The 24,228-nt window shown below is 40.4% G+C and overlaps 1 protein-coding gene across 18 annotated transcripts in view; it reads right to left on the bottom strand.

The window, feature by feature from the left end:
• SIPA1L1 (signal induced proliferation associated 1 like 1) overlaps window positions 1–24,228 on the bottom strand; it is a 364,598-nt gene that overhangs the window by 320,483 nt on the left and 19,887 nt on the right. For all 18 annotated transcript variants that reach the window (XM_078448063.2, XM_078448064.2, XM_078448062.2 and 15 more), the window contains one exon: window positions 7,149–7,230. The gene's annotated coding sequence lies outside the window, so the exon portion shown is untranslated. The remainder of the gene's footprint in view (window positions 1–7,148; window positions 7,231–24,228) is intronic.

Below are 24,228 nucleotides of genomic sequence, written 5' to 3'. Positions count from 1 at the left end.
CAAAATTTTGAGGAGCATACACATTTTTAAAACACTTCTAACATTTTAACTCATTCCTTTAGATGTTAGGTGGGAGGCTTCTGGAAACCCTGAAATGCTATTCATAGTTCCATCTCATCAGAAACATTCCAATTAAATGAATGATATTAAGGTAATTATCTAAGAAAACACTCAAGGGAACTCTACAGATGGTTTCTACAGTAGACTCCATGCTGTGGGGCAATTTCTCACTGCAGATGTATGTGGCCCGTGTACTCATTCCTGTGCTTGTCAAGTGTAATCTGTGATTATGCAATTGAACATTACAGCCACCTCAGGCCATTCCGTGTTTAAAGAGAAGTGTTTATGGCCATATCCTGCCAAACAACCATAATACCACTTAACCTCAGTCTAACCACTGCTTGAATGAACTTGTTAGGGTTACAGTGAAATACAGATGCAAAACAAATAGTAGGCCAAGGAATGTGATGTCCACATACTAAAAAGAAGGGGGTAGGGTGGTGGTAAGTCCTTACATAATGCCCCTTAGTCACTGCGGCAGGATGTACTTGAGCATTTACATTCTAAAAGCTGACAATTACAGTATGGAACACAGATAAAAATAACAAAATCCAAACTCCAAAAAGAAATGAATTCCTCTGAAGGGTGGGGTGTGTCATCTCAGAAAGCAGCCCCAAGTACAATGCTGTTTCTGGATCTATCCAAGCAAATCAGTAAATCTAGAAATAAGAGAAAAAGATGAATCTGAGAACACTTAAAATGTGCTGCATGGAGTAGACTGCACGGGGCTATTGACTGAAATCCACTGCATATCAATAGCAACTAAGAGTCACTACCACCCAATTGCTTCCTATGATCTAAGCTCACTTTGTGGAGCTAGAGGAACTTTTAGTCAACAAATCCACACGGGAAGATGAACCAACTGATTCTCTTCTGTTGGCCAATTATGAAACATTGGCCAAAAATATTTCCTTTTAAAAATGCTTATAAGTTAAAAACCAGGAATGAGATGAAATGCTGATGTTTTAACTCTGCTTTACTCTAAGTTTTTTTCTTTTTTTTTTTTATAATTTTTTTTTAACGTTTTATTTATTTTTGAGACAGGGAGAGACAGAGCATGAACAGGGGAGGGTCAGAGAGCGGGAGACACAGAATCTGAAACAGGCTCCAGGCTCTGAGCTGTCAGCACAGAGCCCGACGCGGGGCTCGAACTCACGGACCGCAAGATCATGACCTGAGCCGAAGTCGGCCGCTTAACCGACTGAGCCACCCAGGCGCCCCTTAAAAAAATACAGAATTCAGTCTCTAAGGCTGAGAATCCAGCAAAAGATCTATTTCAACCATCCAGCCACTGTATTTTAAGGCTTAAAAAGGAGAGACTAAGGACACTAAGAGTTAAGAAGCTGACCATCACATGTCTCCAGACTATGCCACTTAGACCTCAGTTTTATCATTCAAGTGAAAAGTGAGTGACATAGAGTACACAAAGAATATGTGAAACCATATCTTCACTAAAACTCCATCTATAATAATCATTACTGAGAAATAACCACCGATGGCCACTTAAAATACTCAAAACTATGCCTTCAATAAAATTATAAGAACATATATTCCAATGTGCTTAAAAAAAACTTTGAGGCTGCATTTGGGTGTTCTCATCAACTCAGATAGATCATTTTAATCTTGCGTTCATCATGAATGAACAAACCCATCCAGAAGTATTCACCTTATTACTCAAGGTAAGGGGAAGCATTACTAGAATTCCATTTCGCAATTCATCTACATTACCACTGACGAATGTTCTTATTGACACTAATATAATTCAGGACTGATAGCTGATTAAGTACAGAGTGAATTATTTAGTCCAATATTATGTTATCAGTGAGGAAACAGCATTCATTTACCAAGGTTATTCTGTTAGTTAATAAATAGAATTCAACAACAATTCCCCATCTAGTGGCCTCTTTCGCTCCAAAATACCAATTATTCTATTCAATAAGCATTTATATTTATTAATTACTATATTGCTTTTATTATACTTACTACAAAATCGAATAAAGCATGGACTATTTCTGCACAGGTGAAATTATTAATGGCATTAAGAAAGCAAAATAGGGGCACCTGGGTAGGGCTCAGTCAGTTGAGCATCTGACTTTGGCCCAGGTCACAGTCTCACAGTTCGCCAGTTCAAGCCCCGCATTGGGCTCTGTGCTGACAGCTCAGAGCCTGGAGTCTGCTTCAGATTCTGTGTCTCCCTTTCTCTCTGCCCCCTCCCCTGCTCGCACTCTGTCTCTCTCTGTCTCTCTCTCTCTCTCTCTCTCAAAAATAAATAACATTAAAAAAAAAATTTTTAAGCAAAATATACACATACAAGTAAATTACAAAGTAATTTGTGATGTCATTAATAAAAGTACCATCTCTGATTCAGTGAAATCCTGGCAGACTGTTTAGCATAGTAGTTGGAAGCAGGACCTTTGAATCCTAGACCCATAACTAGCCTTGGGCAAGTGATCTGACCTCTCTGATCCTCCATTTCAAAATGCTTAACCTGGAGACCACCACCAAATCAGTGGGTTACTAAGAGGAAGAAATAAGACTATGTATATAATAAGCTCCTAGCAGAGTGCCCAGCATAAGTACTGACATTACTGTTGCACTGCTGTTACTACTCAAGGAAAAAGTATGAAGCAATCACAGCTAAGGGAGTTAAGAAACATACACACTAATCTTTAAAAGTCTATCCAAATAGTGACATACAAATATGTCAACAAATAATACAACAAAAATAAAACAAACAAAATTCACAAAGATCATACGAAAAAGTTCTCCAAGGTCTAGTATATTTTGCCACAATTTTTTTTAAGACTTAAGTTCTTTTTTTTTTTTTTAATTTTTTTTTAAAGTTTATTGATTATTGAGATTAAGAGACAGGGAGAGACAGAGCATGAGCAAGGGAGGGGCCAAGAGACAGGGAGACACAGAATCCGAAGCAGGCTGCATGCTCTGAGCTGTCAGCACGGAGCCCGACACGAGGCTCAAACTCACAAGCCAAAGAGATCATGACCTGAGCCAAAGTCAAGACGCTTAACCAACTGAGCCACCCAGGCGCCCCTTTAAGTCTAAGTTCTATCCTGACTTGAGCAGAAACTGTCTAAGATTTCATAAACAAGACATTTACTGCTTTATCTCCCAGTATCTATAAAACAGAGTAAATAGTTTAATAAGAATTAACTAATGGTTTAATAAGATCTAAGAAGAATGTTCACTAGCATTTTTAATAAAAGTGAAAGACTGGAAACAGGCTAAATGTCCAACAATATGAAAATATATGAAAAAATCATGCAGCTATAAGAAGAATGAGAGGATGAGAGGGATTTATATATTCTAATACAGAATGATCAAAAACATGCTCTCAAACTAAAAAGAACACAAATATATAAGACTCTATGTTGATACAACCCAAAAAAATAGTATGTCACGTGTATACATATTTATGCACTTAATTCATACACAAAGCATCAAAACTATGCAACCAATGACAACCTCTTGGTTTTATTCTGCATAATTCTTTTATTTCACTATTTCAGTGACACCGTATTTTTATATTACTTGTTTAACTCATGAGCCTCAAGGAAATTCAACCAATAAATAGACTAGGCTAAAATCAAGTAAAAATAAGTCTTAGAAAGCATTTTATAGTTTACAAAAGGATTTTGCAATCCTTTATATAAATCCTTTAAAGTCTCTTAACACGGTATCTAATTGGATCCCCACAATAAACTTCTAGAATTTAAGGTAGTATCCTTATTTCAAAAATAGGAATGGACGCTGGGGCGCCTGGGTGGCTCAGTTGGTTAAGCTCCCAACTCTTGATTTCGGCTTAGGTCACGATCTCACAGTCGTGGGAGTGAGCCTCGAGTCCGGGCTCATGCTGGGCATGGAGCCCACTTAAGATTCTCTTATGCCCGCTGCCCCTCCCCCACTCGCATGGGCACAAGTTCTCTCTCAAAAAAAAAAAAAAAAAAAAAACCTGAGAACAAACTTAAGTATTTATTAATCCAAGGTTAATAAATGCAGAGTCAAAACGGAAACACAGTCCGCTCCACCCCCATCCTAAATTCACTGTTCTGGTCTTCACACCAGAACACCATAAATTGAAAACACACAAATTGAAAACACAGTCATCTTACAACAAGGCTCTCTAAATCTCTATAGTGCTTCTATTCACGGGAGAGTCACGGGAGAGTCCGGAGTGTGGAGGAAAAGGCATTCCAGTAGGAGTCAAGGATCAGGGTTCCAGTCTGAACGACGTCATCGCTAAGACTTCACAGTAAACCAAGTTCTAGGACAATGGTTCTCTGTGGGCTGCACATCAGGTTCAACAGTGATGTTTTTTTAAATAATAGTACTAACTCAAGCCTGATCTCCAGAGATTAGCATTTAATCTGTTTATTAAAAGCTTCCCGGGTTATTCTAAATTACAGCTTGGTAAAGACCACAGATATCCTTATCTGATGAAAATAAAAATAAAAGATATTTAAAAAATCACTTTGCTATATATACTTTGCAGAGCTAAAAATGAGGGATGAATGTTTTATGAGAAAATCTCTTATAAGTAATAAAATGCCTCACATATGTAAAGGAAGTATTATTTATTCATTCAAACATGTACCAGGCATGTGCTGGGACCGAGAGTGGAGGCATCGCCCTCAGAGGTGAGGAAGCTGCCACATCCTCAAGTAACTGCCGAGCCCTGGGAGCAGGCACAGCAGAGTTCAAAGATGGTGGTGAGCAGACCAGACATGGGGCCCAGGAGTGACGGTAGAAAGAGGGCTTAGAAAGGCCTGCACAGAGGAGACCCTCGAGCTACGTCCTGGCGTTCTAGACAGAGGGCACATCACACGCAGGCAACATGGCCAGAGGTCCTCAGAGAGGTCTCCAGCTCCTGGGGATTCTTGAGACCCTCGCAGGGTTAAAGGTTAAGGTTAAAACTGTTTTAATATTAACGTTAGGACACATCACCACCAAAACCTAGGAACAGCTCAAATGTTCTCCAACTGGTAAATGGGCAAACAGAAGTATTTTCATACATTGGAATAAGACTCAGCAATTAAAGAAAAAAAAAAAAAAAAAGAATCAGTGATATACACAACAGCATGGATGAATCTCAAATGTGTTATGTTAAATGAAAGAAGCCAGCCTCAAAAGGCTACGACTCTGCGATTCCATTTACATGACATTTGGGACAAAGCACAACTACAGGACAGAAAAAGGTCAGAGGGTATAAGGCTAAGGCAGGGGAACATTCTAGAGTGATGGAAATGTTCTTTATCTTCTACAACCACAATGCATTTGTCAAAACCCAGAGAAGGACTGAACACTTAAAAAGGTGAATTTCACTGTATATAAGTTATGCCTCAATAAATCTAACTTTTAAATATAATAGTATACAATTTGCCTTTTCTTTCTTTCTCTCCTAAATGTACAGTGTTTGCCAGAAACTGCAGGACTAATGATGTCATCACTCTGCAGCTAAGGGGCAATGATGTCATCACTCTGCAGCTAAGGGAATGCAAGCTTATATATTCTAATGCTCTAAATTTTTCTCCATTTCAATACAGTAAGTAGTAATGGATATAATCAACATCAACACTAAAGCTCTCTTGGGGCTTCAACAATTTTAATGCTAGGGTTTCTGAGACCCAAAAGTTTGAGAATTGCTGTGACAGGCAGTGGGAGAGGCCCAGGAGAGTTCTCAGCAGAGAGTAAGGGGATCTCACCCTTGCAAAGAGCCGTGCAGGGAGGTGAGTTAAGAGTTACTACAGAGGTCAGGGGCGCCTGGGTGGCTCAGTTGGTTGAGCATCCAACTTCGGCTCAGGTCATGATCTCGCAGTCCATGAGTTCGAGCCCCACTTCGGGCTCTGTGTTGACAGCTCAGAGCCTGGAGCCTGTTTCAGATTCTGTGTCTCCCTCTCTCTCTGACCCTCCCCCGTTCATGCTCTGTCTCTCTCTGTCTCAAAAAATAAATAAACTTTAAAAAAAAAAAAAAAAAAAAAAGTTACTACAGAGGTCTGACTAAGCTGATCCCAGGATGAACTGGAAAGAAATTATGTCCATACACCATCTGCAGCTTGTTATAAATCCCAAGCCAGTTTGTCTCTACTGAGCTCTCTTTGCTGGTGTGCTCATGTTTTGCAAACTAATTTCTGTTCACTGGTAACACAGTCAGGAGACAGAGCCTGCTACAAGAGCCATCCTACAATGCTTTACTCAGCAGTAATTTTTGGATTACTCACCCAGTTGCCACAGTCCTTCTTCAAAGGATGCTATTAATTTAAAATTGAATTTTACATATTTTAAACTTGAAAAATAACCATCGTAATGAGGTGCAAAGGCTAATATGGGGGTAGGAGGAGGACTCAATGCCTCAAAATCAATTAGAAAAACTAGGTAATTGATTAAAAAGCCAATATATGACTTCTATGAAATATGCTTTTATTTGTATCCATAAAACTATGACAATCCCAACTCAGCACAATGTTTTCTATGCAAATGTTTTTTTGACTGGGGGGAGCTGTTTGTGTCCGGTCTGCACAGTTCCCTTTCCTCCAGGGGAAAATTCATTTCTAAATACTAGCCCTGTAAATTCCAAATTACTTCAAGTACAGGGCTTTTCCTATGATCTCTTATGCCCAGAGCTATTCTTGTACTTTGGGATGCCACAGAGGTAGAGAAATTAATCTGAAAATCATCTATGTGTTTAAACTTCAAATACATGGAAAATAGATGACAGAGTAATCGATCAATTATGGGAAGGAAAGGGTAGGTATTAGAAGAAAGGATGATTTCCTTCCTCCATCTAGAAAAAAAAAAAAAAAAAACTCGAATACAACTTCAGGCCATTATGAGTGTATATGTGTGTTAACTGCCATCACATATTGATTGCTTCTCTAATGGTTTTAAGTGGCCAACTCGGCTGACACCTCTTATAATCCCAAACAGGTGGAAACCTGTCTAGGGTAATCAATTTGCTGCCTTTTAAAAAATTCACCTATACTTCTATTCATGTGAAAGGGGGTAGGGGACATGCCAGACTCCTGCCAAAGCAGCTGTGTATTATTAAAGATAAAGTAAAATTAGCTCCTTACCTGAAAGTACAGTCCTTTTGATCGACTTCTTATACAGGAATCTTGGATATTAGTTTACTGTCATTCACATTTGAAACTGAACCTATGGATTAAAAAGGGGAAAATAATTAATTGGAAATACATGCACAATGAAGATAAAAACATCAATCTGATCAGAGATGAGATTTCCGTACACTTGTTGAAGCCAAATGGTTTCTGCAGGAAACCTGTTTTCTGTGACTCAAATCCAAAATGGAAAACGTGGGTGGTTCTTCCTGTCTCATCATTAAGAGTCAGCCAATTGGCTGATAAAGTTTTCACACAACTTAAGCTCAAACTCCAGCCTTCCATCTGCTCTAATACTGTCATACCTTGGGGAAATGAAAGAGAAATAAAGGCTTTCTTCAGCCTCAAAAGAAGACTTTCACGGGCACCTTACTCCATCCAGACTGTACTTGAGCACAAAACTTCAAATCTTCAAAACTTCAAATCTTCAAAACTTCAAATCTTCAAAACTTCAAATCCAGAAGACGTGAAAAAGAATGAGAGCTACATCACAAAATAATCCAGGGGCTTTATGGCTGTCTCTGACTTTGGAGCTACGATTTCTAAAAAAAAGACAAACGAGTCTGTGTTGGGCACTAAACTACAATCAAGCGCGATCGTGGAGCAGGGGCTTCCGGCCCGGTTGTCTTAACCACAGAGCTGCACTGCTTCCCACCCACAAATCACTCACCATGTGCCAGGACGTGCCTGCCAACACATTCTGTATTTGGGCTTCTCAACATACAACTCTGCCAGACTGGGACGTGAATCCAGTTAATTCTGCAGGGTATTTCTGCGTATCCACCTAGAGCTAGTAAACTAGCCAGTGTGATACACACAACTGAAAACACACAAGCCACGGGACAACTTCAAGGAGAAAGAGACCACAGGTACGTGACACTAGCGTGGTGAAACAATCATGGGGGCCTTTCTGCCAAAGGCCTCCTCACATTTACACCTCTGACCAGTGGAAAATCTGCAAATGTAATAAGACCACAAAAATGTAGATGGCTACTTCCAACGTCAATACAAGGACTCCAAGTGACAAACTGCTCAAGGGCGGCAACTGTCCAGCTCCTAAAGATTTCAGGCCCCATCTGAAAATTCCTCACCCTCGGGGGTTGTCTCAAAAATGCTAAGAGGCTAATGGAACTTATGCTGCTTAGCAGCAGAAGGAAGGGTCTTTCATGAGTCACCGGTGACTGCTCGACAAGTTCTCGCGGAGTGACTCCCCTGCAGTCACATAGGAGAACCCACCAGCCAGACTGAAGCGAGGGGGAACAGGCCCCCAAAGTATTCACCCTGAGGGAACTGCTTCCTGGGGAGACCGTGAAACTTGAAACACACACACCGCCTGTAAATTTTTACGTTTTAGGAAATACGGGTATGGAGGTACTAAGCAGATTATGAACAAATACGTATCATAAGCTCCTGGAGCTGGAAGAGACTGCAGTACCCCATTACCACTGTAAAACCCTCATCCTACAGATAAGATTAAGTCAAATTCTCCTGACTGCCAGCCTGGGGCTCTTCCTATCACACCCTGCCCTTTCATCAACTGTGGAAACGATATTTTGGAGCCTATTAAAATCAAGCTACAAATCAGTCTGCAGGATAAAAATCTCATTTAACCATGTGTTGCAAAAAAAAAAAAAAAAAAGATTAACACAAAAGATTAAGAAGCAAAACCTTTAGAGTAATTAATTCCTTGCTTGGGGAAGGGGTAGGGAGGAGCTGGCTGTCTTTCTCCACACAAACATGATCTAATCTTCAGGGAAACCATATGTACAAAATTATATACAAAAGCCTCTTTTTATTTATTTTTTTTTAATTTTTTTAACGTTTATTTTTATTTTTGAGACAGAGAGAGACAGAGCATGAATGGGGGAGGGTCAGAAAGAGAGGGAGACACAGAATCCGAAACAGGCTCCAGGCTCTGAGCTGTCAGTACAAAGCCCAATGCGGGGCTCGAACTCACGGACTGCGAGATCATGACCCAAGCCGAAGCCGGGCCCTTAACCGACCGAGCCACCCAGGTGCCCCTAAAAGCCTCTTTTTAAAAAAATACTGATCACTTCCAAACCTGTACCTCTAGCAAAAAAAAAAAAAAAAAAAAATACAAAGCAAGACGCCTTACTTCACTTACAGAATGCTGAATTAACAAAAATAGCAATCCATTCTTCCCAAGTTGAGGTGAAAACAAGGTATATTTTCACTGCACTATAATTAATTTCCTCTATTATAATGTATTTTTAACTTCAGAGCAGATCAAATAAATTTATTGCTCCACTGTAGTCTTCTTTTAAGATTCTGATTTTTTAAACACTTCTAACACAATAATGTAAGGTGATCTTTGATTCTGTTCATTTCCTCCAATTCCAGATGACAATTCCTCAAGCACAAAATGTGCATGCTTAGACACATCAAAAGAGAAGAATGCAATTTGTATAGGATGAAATATCTGCATGAATTTTTGAAACCTTTAAGATAAAACATAAATCTATGAACAAATTCATAACTGCCCCTAGGTTATCTATCTCCAAGGCCTGTACACTCCTCTCTTCTTAAGGACACTTCAGTTAAAACCTGTGACAAAAATGAGTACCAATTCTACCATGAGCTCATCATGTGATGTCGGGCAAGTCATTTACCCTTTGGGCTCAAGGGGACATAAAAAGCCAGTATAATCTATTTCCAAGATATTTCCTAGGTTTCTTAACATCTTCTTAAGACATTAAGGATCATCTTTATTTCCCTTGAATTCTAAAAGTCAAATATATCTTTAAACAATAAAAATGAACATTTAAAAGTTACATTATGCCCCAGAACTTAGCAGGAAGCTACCACCAGGTTAGGTAAGCGAAAATTTTGAAAATTTTAGAAGACGATGGACTTCATCTGCATTCAATGTATCTCCCTGTCTTGTGTTTCAACTTCTAGGAACAGGTGTGGAAATGTACTTTCACATCTGGATGACTACTAAGTGTTTTTTCAACTCTCCCCAGACCTTGACTCCTTCCTCTTCCCACCCCTGCCGCCTCAGGACCTTGATAGTCTGAAACCTGGCTTATGTGCCACCAATGCTGAAAATGAAAAGCTTTTCTATCAATTAGGTTTAAAACCAGCTACCACCCAAATCTGTATCTGAGAATTTCTGTGTACATTTTGACCAGTTAGTAATCTACATTTTAAAGTCTAAAGAATATGTTCCATATTCCACTAATATCTGCAAATGTAATGATTTTTTTTTTCATCTGAAACTGAGTTTCTTGCTTATTGCCAAATAAGCAAGAAGTTCCAGAAAACTTGTTTACAACACAACTCATACTCTTAAGATAATTTATTTTCTTCACGTACCAGTTGGTGATTTTGCCATCCCCGGTGAGTGCATGAAAAAAAACATAAACATGAGGACCATGAACCTGGCATTTTACTAGTAGAAACCCTAAAGAGTAGTTGCTTCTGCCAAGTTCATGCATTTGTATGCTGACTATCTCTTACGGGCAGGCACCACTTACTCTTCTGGTGGGAATACACGAACTGACAAAAGTCTGCCTTCATGGAGCTTGTAATCTAATGGAGACACAACCCACAGAATACTTGGACGTAATACAGACGTAAGATACATCATGTACTCATCAGCAGTAAACATAACATAAACACAAATGACATGGGAGATACATCTGTATCGTGAGAGGGACCATGTGCTATGGAAAAGGAGTCCAGGGCGGCAAAATAAGGGGATTCAGGAGTGAATGAAGGGAGGGTAAACTGCAATCTTAAGTGGCTCACAACAGAGGCAGCACCTGAGCACAGACCTGAAGGAGCTGAGAAGTGAGTCAAACTAAAGTTTCCTAGTAATTTTTACCTTGTACTGACTGTGCGTGTACCAGCAACGCCTCCTCAAAAGAACGGCATAGGAGCAAATTTATGAACAGCCCAGAAGTGTAAACAGAAGAGAGCTGGGGGGAAACCCCCTTCATTTTTGCACATCAGTTTACACCAAGTGAAACTTACATCTTCAATTAGGCATGGTCATTGAAGGGGTTTTCTCCCCACCACCCCCCTCCGTGTTAGTTTGAACAAAATTCTTACTTCTGTGATCCATTTTCCTTAAAACTCAGGAATAAATTTCCAAGTATTACTTGACGCATAGAAGAATAGCACGCAGTATTATCCAACCAACAACCCACTGAGCCATCCAAACTACGACACCAGGACTTAAATCTCAGCACAAGAGCCCAGGAGGCACTGGAGCTTCATCCCAATGGGGAGAAACCAGTGCTTCCCCAGAGAGGTTACTGGGGAAAGACCAGGTAGGCTGTGGAATCAGGAGGCCTCCTCCACCGACCAGCTGTCGAACCCTGAGCAAATCTCTTTACTCCCTGGCCTTCGATTTCCTCGACTATGAAATCTGAGCACCGGACCACATGATTTCCAAATCCCTTCCAGGGCTAGATCCATTTCAGAAAAAAAGGTAGGTAAATAACCACACCCAAAAAATTATAATAATGCTAACCTACCATCACAGATCCATATACTTTGTTCTTCTGAGAAAGTAATGAATTTATACTGACCCACGCACAGAGTCTTAACTCTCCCTCTCGGATCAAAAGATTCACAAGAACGAGTCTGGACTAGCTGACTAAGGACAAAAGAACTTGCAAAAAAAAGACAGTTATTTTTGTCTTGGCTTTATTATCAACATACTCTTATTAAACTAATACGGAAATCCTAAACTAACACAAGCATGCACCTGCTGGGATTTTAAATATTCCTCACGCACTACCACCCCCAATCTTAAAAAGCATGCTTTTAAATGGTAGGCTTCCTTCAAAGTTACTTGTAATCTATTAGTATTCTTACTACTATACTATTACAAATGGGTGCTGTGATAAGCATCGTATTCAGAGGCCCCAAATCTGTACTTGCTCTCACCACTGTTTACCAGCTCCCTTCTGTGGAAAGCTTACCTTCCCAACGCAGAATTAAAAAGAAAGCAAATACAGTGATTTGGGATGGAAGGATTAGGTTTCTAGCTTTCTTTGCCCTACAGTATTGGCAAGGCTTGTGAATTAGGTTCTGCCAACCACACGTACCACATGGGACTCCTTCAGGACAGAGTCACATCACGTGGGAAAAGAAGCAAGGGGGAAGCAGCCACTCTGCTGGCAGCGTGGAGGGATCCTGGCTCTGGCTTCCTGATTTGGAGCATCCTGACTCAGGCAGGGGCAGCAGCCCCCTCACAGGGCCAGTTCCACGGTGCAGCACTGACCACCATTCCCAGAAATTCAGCCTATGGGCTCTTTCTTCAGCCCTCCCGACGATTTGCTAAGCTACCTATCACCCCTCATAAATCCCCTTCTGCTTACACTCAGTAGAATAGATCTCAGTATCTGTAACCAAAAACCCTGACCAATTCACACGGCACATATCCCTTTCATTATTTCCATATACGAGAGCTGAGATTGAAAGACACGAGTAACACACTGAACATTCCACTGTAAGTCAAGCGTTCTTTGTTTCCAGCCAGGGCTCAAATCCATAATCAACACTTCCAACCTTCCCTTATATGCACTTTCTCATAAATTTCATCACCTCTGCCACGCAAGGAGAAGAAAATGATTTTTGCCTAACTAATTTTCTATCAATAAAGAGTCTGATGACAGTAACTTGGCGAGATATTTGAGGACAGGATACAATAAACATCACTTTCTATACCAGCTCAAGTTTATGGAGAAGCCTGCACTTTCCCAAACATTCCCAAACTGCAGACAAGGTGATCTAATACCGTGTTGCAACGCCAAAATGATCAGCACTCTGTGCCAAGGCACAACTTAATTCACAAAGCAGCAATGAACTTTTCACTTACCTTCACCCATCCCTCGGGGCAAGACCAAAATGTTAAAACCACAGGCACATCAGGTAACTAAAATATTACCCTCTTATCTCACACCAAAAGCAGACTGGAAACACCAAGAAGTGATTGCATGTATTAAAATGAAACTCTCTTCTTGGTAGAAAGACATTAAGTCCCATAAAATCAGTTGACAAAGATGAGAAAAGTAATCAGTGGTTAGTAATACTTTTCTTTGAAATGGCAGGAGAATCTTGCGAAGGACATTTGATATCTCTGAATAATCAAATTACTCTATATTATCAAACTGCACAAAATATTTCTCAGGTAATACTCAAAGGCAAAACTTTCATGTAAAAGATCACTTACGCACTTCTGAAGCCAATTAATGACAATGATACTCATTCAGAAGGCGACTCAGCTCTGCCAAATTGAGAGTGGGTATTCGATTCAAAGGACAGCACAAGTATGCATGAACAGAGATTCCGGACAGGTCTGCTGAAGTTAGCGCCCACCACGCTCTGGGTCACAGGCACTCAGAGCGACTCCAGCTGCCCCGAACTGCTTTTAGCTAATGCTCTGCAGCACACTTAGCTAATTTCACACTGGTGGTGGGGAGAATGGAAATAGACAACAGTCAAAAATAATGGTACTTTCCCCTAAGGAAGAGGCAAATGAACTTGCTAAAGAAAACTCCAAGCTTGGCTTCTTCAAAACAAAATCTGAGAAACAATAATTTCATAGAGCTTCAAGGCAAGGAAGTTACTAAGAGGAGTTCAGAGCTTTACTATGATTACACGTGCACCATATGTGCCCTTGAGATGCACCTGGCTCTTGCTCTGGCTCTTTTTTTAAGAAATGGAGTATTTCTGGGCTAGAAATGACACATGGCCTGCTTTGAAGTTTTTTTTATGGCTTCTCATATTTAGACTCTAACCTCAATCTACTGCAAGTTTAAGGACAGAGATGATGCTCATTCATCAGTAATATCGAAGACAAAAAATACGTATGTAATACTACAGATAAGTGAGTTCCAAAGTTAGTCTGCAAACCAGTGCCCACAAGTGTAGGTCCTCAGGGAAATAAGGGGTGAGGGGATCGTTTATGAGTATTTCATAAAGCTAGCTACATTTATGCAATTGAAAGGGTTGCTCTTTATTTTGAGACCATGTCCTTTCTATTCTTTTCATATTCAAATGGCCTTTCTTCATAAAATGCTGAAAAATTTTTTAAATTAGGTCTGTAACATGCAAGTCTGGTACCACTGCTCCAGATTTTCTGCACCTTCTCTATCTATCTCCAACGTCCCACCTCCCCTCCTTCAGGTTGCTAAGGCAAAAAATAAAAATAGAACCTAATGCCATTCCTGGCTGCTCTTTTCCCCACCCCATTTCCAGATCATAAACGTATCATGTCAGCCTTGCTCTCAGAACGCATCCATAACCAACCACCTCTCGCTACCACAATGAAGATACAGAACATTGCCATCGCCCCAAAAAGTGATATCAAAATGGCCAATAAACATATGAAAAAGTCCTCACCTGCCCTAAATCTACAGGGAAATGCAAATTAAAGCCACAGTGGAATACCTCTAACGCCCACCAGAACAGCTAGTTAAATGGCAGGCAATAAATACCAAGTGTTGTCAAGAATGTGGAGCTCCCGCACCATGCCGGTGGATAACCACTTTGAAAAGCTGTTTCTCAGTATCTACTAAAATGAACAGACTCATACCACACGACCCAGCAAGTCCACTTCTAATTACATCCCCCACAGACGTCTTCACCAGAGACAAACACAGAAAAGGGAGCACTATTCACTTGCCGAGGAATCATCATCATACAACGGAAAGCTCTACAGCAACAAAAATGAATGAACTACAAATACCTGGAAGATCACGGATGAATCTCACAAACCATGTTGAATGAAAGAAGCCAGAAACAAAAGAATATATTGCACATGATTACATTAATATAAAGCTCACAAACAGGCCAATAGCAAGTTCTGGAATTAGTGATCAATGGGGTAATACTTTGGGAAGGGGTGACTGAGCCTTCTGAGGGGCTAGTAACATTCTATTCTTAATCTGAGTGCTGATGACACAAACGTGTTCCCTTCAAGAAAACTCATCCCACTGCATACTTGTGCTTTTTGCACTCTTTATGTTCTTTATACTGTAATATAAAGTTCTGTTTTGTTTTGTTTTCAATCACCTTCTCAATAAGGCTTTCTCTGGCCTGGCTTCACGAACATGTCCACCACTCCCCAATATTTTACATCCTTCCTCCACCCTTTACTTTTCCTCCTCAGTACTTGTCAATACCGGAATACTATTTCACCTACTGGATATACTTTACAAACTTGCCTTGTTTATTGTCGGTCTCCATGCACTAAACTCTACGCTCCATGAGCACAAGTATTTTGTCCATTTTGCTGAGCGTGTACTGAGTCCCCAGTGCCTAGAACAATGCCTAGCGTCAATAGCAGGCACTTAATAAATACTGATTTCATTCATTTATTAATTATACAGCCTTGCCCAGTTCAATTGTTTGTGGATTCGAGCCATTAATTCTTACAGTCGTTGTGGTACACTGAACAATAAGCCAGTTCTGTTCTGGCTTCATTCACATTTCTCCATGTGGTTCTGGGACCTCTCATCTTCCTGATCATCCACTGGACGCTCCCACTTTTCAGATTTCCAGATCAGGTTCTGGCCAGTTTGAGGTTCAATACAATGCTAACACTCTTAAGTTCTGTAACATCCATTTTTATAAATGAAGCCTAAGGCTGCATTAACTTGTTTCTTAGCAAAATCCACCTTGCAGACTCATACTGAGTTTAAGGTCAAATAAAATTAACAAAGAAACTTAACACTATTTTTTTTCTTCCTCCACATAAGCATATAAGTCAAGAAATATTCCAATCTTGGGTGCCTGGGTGGTTCAGTCGGTTAAGCATCCGACTTCAGCTCAGGTCATGATCTCACAGTCTGTGAGTTCAAGCCCCACGTCGGGCTCTGTGCTGACAGCTTGGAGCCTGGAGCCTGCTTCAGATTCTGGATCTCCCTCTCTCTGACCCTCCCCCATTCATGCTGTGTCGCTGTCTCAAAAATAAATAAACGTTAAAAAAAAATTTTTTTTTTAAAGAAATATTCCAATCTTATAACAGGGTCTTTGGTCCTAAACGTAGACATTTTCAGGTGTCTCTCCACCCACTACCACCACAGATTTTAGCACACCATTCCAACCCTTTAAATCCTTTTTTTTTTTAGATTTATTTTTATTTTTAAGTAATCTCTACACCCAGTGTGGGGCTTGAACTTACAACCCCAAGATCAAAGAGTTGCATGCTCCACCGACTGAGCCAGCCAGGCACCCCAACCCTTGAATTCTTTTGAAGCAGTGTTTCTCAACCTTTTTTTGTTATCACTCCCTAAGAAGACGTTTTAGACATTTTCCTTAATCATGCTCCCCCATGAAATGTTAATACCACAGATATATACTGTATATTTATGTACTTGTACATATTATGCTTCAAATATGAAAGAATAAAATTTCTGCCCCCTCCAATTTCACCTCCTTGAATGTGCATCTTCCTTTTTTATTTTTTTAAGTTTATTTATTTATTTTGAGAGAGAGACAGTGCAAGTTGGGGGGCAAGGGGCAGGGAGAGAGGGAGAGAGAATCCCAAGCAAGCTCCACACTGTCAGCACAGAGCTCGACGCAGGGGCTCAAACTCACAAAACCATGACCTGGGCCAAAACCAAGAGTTAGATGTTTAAGTGACTGAGCCACCCAGGCACCCCAGAACACATGTATTTTAAAACCTTGATTCTGTCAACTGCATTACCTTACCTTTCTAATTTTGCTTCCCATGTACATTTGCCAACAATAAAACCATTGTGATAAAAGAGAAAAGTTGTGGGGCACCTGGCTGACTTAGTAAAGCATGCGAATCTTGATTTCAGTTTTTTAAGTTCAAGCCCCATGTTGGGCATAGGGCTTAGTGTGTAAAAAACACAAAAACAAAAACAAAACTGTGTTAAAAAAAAAAAAAAAAAGATAAAAGTTGTAACCCAGAGGGGCACCTATGTGGCTCAGTTGGTTAAGCATCCAACTTCAGCTCATGAGCTCGCTCACAGTGAGTTCGAGCCTGGCATCAGGCTCTGTGCCGACAGTTCAGAGCCTGGAGCCTGCTTCGGATTCTGTGTCTCCCTCTCTCTCTGCTCCTCCCCCACTCACGCTCTATCTCTCTCTGTCACTCAAAAATGAATAACCCAGAGAAATAAAGAGTCCAGCACAACAGGAAAGGTTTCCATCCCAGCTGACACAAATCCATTAAAACTATTATTTTAGGGGCACCTGGGTGGCTCAGGTTGAGTGTCAGACTTCAGCCCAGGTCATGATCTCAAGGTGCTTGAGACTGAGCCCGGCATCAGGCACACTGCTGTCCCCTTCAGAGCCCCCTTTGGATCCTCTTTCCCCTCTCTCTGCCCCTCCCCCATTGGCGCTCTCAAAAAACTAAACATTTTTTTTTAAACCTATTTGTAAAGTATATTTCTTCAATAAGCTACAAACCCACCAAACACCCAGTTCATATTTCCATCTCACTCATAAGAACAGCATTTTGTTAAACTAGACACTGCTGAAATAAAAAGACAGCAGTCCCTTAACTAATAATCTATCCAACCTTCTTAAAATGTATTTTTAAAAAGAATGCAAAATTAGCACAGAATGACTTATTTTAGTCTCTCCTAAATCCCTCTAGAATCTGTTCCTGTTCTTGGCCTCCCCGCCTGTGGACTCCCTACCTTCGCTCTTGTAAGAGCTTCCTGTTGCCCTAGGTTCAGATTAGTACTTTTTATTTTCCACATTATTAGCAAACTTTTTAAGTGCAAATCCGCTCTGTCTGCTCCAGGGATATTTTAAATCTTTCCGGAGCTACTCTAGCCTGTAAGATAAAAGTCCCAACTCCTCAGCATGACACGCAAAGATTTTCACTGTGAGGCCAATCAGTGGTCAGCCGGCCACATCTTCCCGTTTGTAGAAAGCTTCTCCTAATCACTTTACCCAGGATAGCAGAAATGCTCTTACACCCACGCCAGCTGGTACCTGCCCTCCCCACCTTATCCACTCTTCCCATTTTAGAAGTAACCTCACCTCTTCAAAGACTTCCTCTTCTCCCCTCTCCTTCCCAGGGTCACAAAGCACCTTATGACCTGATTTATGGGCACTCTGCATACATTTTGTAATTACTTACTTACCAGAATCTGTTTTCCCCACATTGAGCCATTTAAAGGATGCACGCAAGGAAATGCGCCATGAAAATTTGCTACAAGCTAATATCCTAAACCAGGACCTTGACATTCACCTGTGTATTTCGGGCACCAGGATTATCAGGACCCTCTGGGAATTGGAAGAATAAATATTTTTGGAATGACAGAAACCATCCTGGCTCCAGATAACCACTACCTCTGTCTCCCAGTGTTATCAAATCACCTGTTTAAACCTAGACTCGATTTCTGCCAGAAATTCACATGAAACTTAATCCATGTTCCTTTCTTTAGAAAACAAAAACACTGGTTTCAGGAGTTTCTCTCACCTTCTCACCTTGAGGTTTCCAAGTGGGTTCCTTGAAAACAACTTCAGGGTTTTTGGTATGCTGGGAAACAACTCATTTCTTTAACTGAATGAGAACTCTCTCCCTTTACTGTATCTTTTGTATTCTACCATTCTCTGTCTGAAAACCACTTTCTTTGCTAGAGAAAACAGCAGAGGAAAGAGTGAATGACTCTTAACTCCCTCCTTTAATAAGATTAAACGGTCTAGCTTCTTTCTTCTTCCTCATCTTGTTTTATAGACTGAAAACCAATTTGCATATAACTTATGTTTATTAAAGTGGAACACAAATACTCTCTTTGTCACATCAAGTCCACTCTTAGATATATATCCAACAAAAATGCATGCCCATTTGCACCTCAAAGGGCAGAACAAAGACAGGAAACTGAAACTCAAATATCCATCAAGAGTACAATATATAGGGGTGCCTGTTAAGCATCCGACTCTGGCTCAGGTCATGATCCTGCAGTTTGTGAGTTCGAGCCCTGTATCAGGCTCTGTGCTGATAGCTCAGAGCCTGAAGCCTGCTTCAGAATCTGTGTCTCCCTCTCTGCCTCTCCCCTCCTCGCTCTTTTGCTCTCTCTCTCCCCTTCTCAAAAATAAACAATAAACATTAAAAAAAATTTAAGAATAGAATATATAAACAGTTGTATATTCATACAATGAAAAACTACAGAGTACTTAAAAAGAACTATAGTTAGAAGCAACACATGGATAGATTTTACAAGTTAAACAACAGAAACCAGGCACAAATGAAAACACACTTTAGGATCCCATTTCTACAAATTTCAAAAATCTTTAAAAACAAATTTATGGTGTTAGAAGTTGAGGGTGGTTACCTCTGGGGAAGATGGAGGCTAGTGATGGCAAACATACATGAGAAGGCTTCAGGGGGCTGGTGGTGTTCTCGTTCTCACCCTGTGTGATTACACAGAGGTATTCATTTTCTGATGATTTACTGAGCCTCATCTTTATTTTTTTTACGATTAAAACATTCTTTTTTTTTTTTTTTTTAAATATACATACAAGTTAGTTAGCATATAGTGCAACAGTGATTTTAGGGGTACATTCCTAATGCCCCTTACCCATTCAGCCCATCCTTCCTCCCACAACCCCTCCAGCAACCCTCAGTTTGTTCTCCATATTTATGAGTCTCTTCTGTTTTGTCCCCATCCCTGTTTTTATATTATTTTTGCTTCCCTTCCCTTGTGTTCATCTGTTCTGTCTTAAAGTCCTCATATGAGCGAAGTCACAGGATATTTGTCTTTCTCTGACTAATTTTGCCTAGCATAATGCTGTCTAGTTCCATCCACATAGTTGCAAATGGAAAGATTTCATTCTTTTCTTTTTGATTGCCGAGTAATACTCCATCATATATATGTACCACATCTTCTTTATCTACTCATCCATTGATGCACATTTGGGCTCTTTCCATACTTTGGCTATTGTTGATAGTGCTGCTATAAACATTGGGGTGCATGTGTCCCTTCAAAACAGCACACCTGTATCCCTTGGATAAATACCTAGTAGTGCAACTGCTGGGTTGCAGGGTAGTTCTATTTAATTTTTGAGGAACCTCCATACTGTTTTCCAGAGTGGCTGCACCAGTCTGCATTCCCAGCAACAGTGCAAAAGAGATCCTCTTTCTCTGCATCCTCGCCAACATCTGTTGTTGCCTGAGTTGTTCATGTTAGCCATTCTGACAGATGTGAGGTGGTATCTCATTGTGGTTTTGATTTGTATTTCCCTGATGATGAGTGATGTTGAGAATTTTTTCATGTGTCGGTTGGCCATCTGGATGTCTTCCTTGGAGAAGTGTCTATTCATGTCTTTTGCCCATTTCTTCACTGTATTATTTGGTTTTTGGGTGTAGAGTTTGACAAGTTCTTTATAGATTTTGGATACTAACCCTTTATCTGATATGTCATTTGCAAATATCTTCTCCCATCCTGTCGGTCGTCTTTTAGTTTTGCTGATTGTTTTCTTCGCTATGCAGAAGCTTTTTATTTTGATGAGGTCCCGGCAGTTCATTGTTGCTTTTGTTTCCCTTGCCTCTGGAGACATGTTGAGTAAGAAGTTGCTGTGGGCAAGATCAAAGAGGCTTTTGCCTACTTTCTCCTCGAGGATTTTGATGGCTTCCTGTCTTATATTTAGGTCTTTCATCCATTTTGAGTTTATTTTTGTGTATGGTGTCAGAAAGTGGTCCGGGTTCATTCTTCTGCATGTCGCTGTCCAGTTTTCCCAGCACCACTTGCTGAAAAGAGTGTCTTTATTCCACTGAATATTCTTTCCTGCTTTGTCAAAGATTAGTTGGCCATACACTTGTGCATCCATTTCTGGGTTCTCTATTATGTTCCATTGATCTGAGTGTCCGTTTTTTTGTTTTTTTTTTTTTTTTTGTTTTTTTTTTTTTTTTTTGAGTGTCCGTTTTTGTGCCACAGTGAGTTCATCTTTATGATGCACTTGATATGCACTATCCTTATAATAGTCTGTAGAAATCATTGTGGTAATTTCAGATTTTTCCCGACCTATATCTAGGTCATCCTAGATATAACCTGTAAACACCTGTAACCATTCGGTCTATTCTTTTATCTGCATACTTACTATGTGCCCCTTTCACTTTTGTACGCCACTTCAAATCTGGCTTCCTAACAAAGTAGAAACACAACCCACAGAATAAGAAAAAATTATTTCAAATCATATCTGATCAAAGATATGGATTCAGGGCATGCAAACAACTCCTAAGTCTCAACAGTAAAAAGATATATAACTCAGTTTTAGAATAGACAGAGGATCTGAACAGACGTTTCTCCAAAGAAGATAATACAGTGACCAATAAACACATGATGATCAACATCATTGGTCATTAAGGAAATGCAAATTGACTCCACAATGAGATTCCACTTCACACCCATAAGGACTGCTGAAATAAAACACCGTATGGTACAGCAACAAGTGTTGGCAAGGATGTGGACAAACTGGAACTTTCACCTACTGCTGGTGGGAAAGCAGAAGGGTACAGCTACTTTGGACAACAGCCTGGCAGGTTAAACACAGAGTTACTACAGAAGTCAGCAATTTCAAGAGAAATGAAAACATGGGCACACAAAAACTTACCGCATGAACAGCAGCATGATTCTTAACACACAAAAAGTAAAAACTACCCAAATGTCCATCAAATGATGGATAAAAAAAAAATGGTATAAAACCATACAATGGAATATTACTCAGCACTAAAGTACAGACGCATGCTACAACATGAATGAACCTTGAAAACATCATGCTAGGTGAAAGAAACCAGACACAAAAGACCACATGTTATAGGATTCCATTTGTATGAAACATCTACAGACAGCAAGTAGATCAGTGCTTGCTTAGGTCCAAAGCGACGAGAAGGGGGTGGGGGGGGCAAGAGCTAAAGGGCATGGGCTTCTTTCTGAGGTGATATGAATGTTCTAAAACTGGCTGTGGTGATGGTTGTACAAAGCTGTGAATATCCTAAAAACCAGTGAATTATGCATTTTCAATGGGCTAATTATGGTATGTGAATTATATATCAATAAAGCTGTTATTTTTTTTTTTTTTAATCTGGCTTCTTTTGCAATGGCCCTAAACAGCTGTGCTGCCTCCTTCAGAAGCGGGCCCCATTTCTGCTTATCAGTGTGATTTGGAATCTACAATCACAACTTTTGTTTCTTGGAGCTTCCCACCCATCTGGACGAAACCATACTCCTTTTTATAGTCCTGCCGGCCTTGGAGGTACCATATCTTTTCTCTGAGCTTTGTGAAACCTCCTTCTAAAATTCTAGGCTGTAAGACTCTTCATCATGAAGAAATGGAAGCCACTTTGACCCAAAGTTCTCAGCATAAATCAGTGAGTCACAATTCCTTCTTTTACCTTCTAAGAATAGATCAAGGACTTATCAGGTGTCTCCATTTATCAGGTTGAGATTTCCACAAAAATACAGACAGTTGAAATGCACCATTTATAAACTACCTTACCCTTGTGCCAGCTCTGAACTTAATACATATTTATTCAAGGATGCATGTAAGATTAGGCTCTAGGAATACAAAACTGCAAAAGACACAGTCCTGGCCTTCAAGGTCTAACAGGAGAAGCAAACACAGAAAAATTATTTTAACATATTTTGACAAAGCTCCCCCAGCTTCTCTCTATCCTGGCACTTAATAGGTGACTTGTACTTTTCTGTTACCCGTCTGTCAACCTGGCATGCTTTCCTGAGAATGGACTGCCCTTTGAATCCCAAGGACCGACAGTAGCAGGAACGCAGGAGAACTTCAACAAACTCTTGATTGAATATGTGTGAATGAAAAAGCATGGATAAGCAAGGATAACATTTTTCCTACATAAGCACCCACCCTGCCCTCTTAAACTCTTCTCAGTGACAAATCCCAGCCACACTTGGCTTTAGTGCAGCCCTTGCTGAGGCAGGCAGGGAGCAAATTATGTTGAGAAGATACCCAAGTTGATTCCTCCCTCTGCCCCCTGCTGTCTCCTTCATCAGGGAGCTCTTAGCTTTGCTCCCCCTAGCCTTCCCCCATCTAACATCCAGGGGAAAATGTTCAGGCTAACTTTTCAAAGACAACTATAATGCAATGGGATATTCCCGTGTAACGCAGATGAAATATGTTTCCAAGAACCCACCATTATAACCTAAATGAAATGTATCTTTCCACCAGGAAAGCTAAAAAGCTAGGAAGGCTTGTAAGAAGGGAGGATGGGCAGTTGACATGGACTGGGTGTCTATTATGTGCCTATACATGATGTTGCACAACTGCCATCATAATCAGAGCTCCCATCTATTGGTACTAAACCCAAACTGTAGGGAGGGTGTGACTACGTTGTCTTATCTCTTCTTGACAATAACCTTGTGAGCTAAGCATCATCACTGTCCCCTTTTTAAAAAAGAGGAGGGCACCTGGGTGGCTCAGTCGATTAGGCATTTGATTCTTGATTTCGGCTCAGGTCATGATGCCGTGGTCCGTGAGATCAAGCCCCGCATCAGGCTCTATGCTGACAGCATGGAGCCTGCTGGGGATTCTCACTCCCTCTCCCTTCTGCCCCTTCCCAGACTGCGCATGTACTCTCTCGCATTCTCACTCTCAAAATAAATAAATAAACTTTAAAAAATAATAAAGAAGAGGAAAGAGGTTAAGGAACCACCTGAGGTCACTGTGGTAGGATGGAAACCAGGTCTCCAGTCCCAAAGCCCACATGTGCCACTACCACTTACCAAGAAACACTGTGTAACACGGGAATGCACCTTAGCCTCTGTGTCCACGTTCTAAATCTAAACTGCACAAATGAGGGCAATTCCTTCCTCAGATGTTGGCTATGAAAATTAATGAGACAATAATATCCAAAAAAGTATTGGTACATAACAGACTTTCAAAAAATGAAACTTCCTTTTTTTAGCTTCTCCTGTTGTGAACTTCCTGGTCTTAAACCATGAGCACTCAGTGGACACACCGTAACTTGTAAATCAGCTCTCACACCCTGTCCTCGAGGGCAGGCTTTGTCTTACTCATATCCAACAGGTTAAATAAAATTAACATTTGA

This window comes from Panthera onca, chromosome B3 (assembly GCF_046562875.1).
Source record: "Panthera onca isolate mPanOnc1 chromosome B3, mPanOnc1 haplotype 2, whole genome shotgun sequence".
Lineage (NCBI taxonomy): Eukaryota > Metazoa > Chordata > Mammalia > Carnivora > Felidae > Panthera > Panthera onca.
The sequence above is the reverse complement of the archived record's forward strand: the minus strand, read 5'-3'. Positions and strand labels throughout refer to the sequence as shown.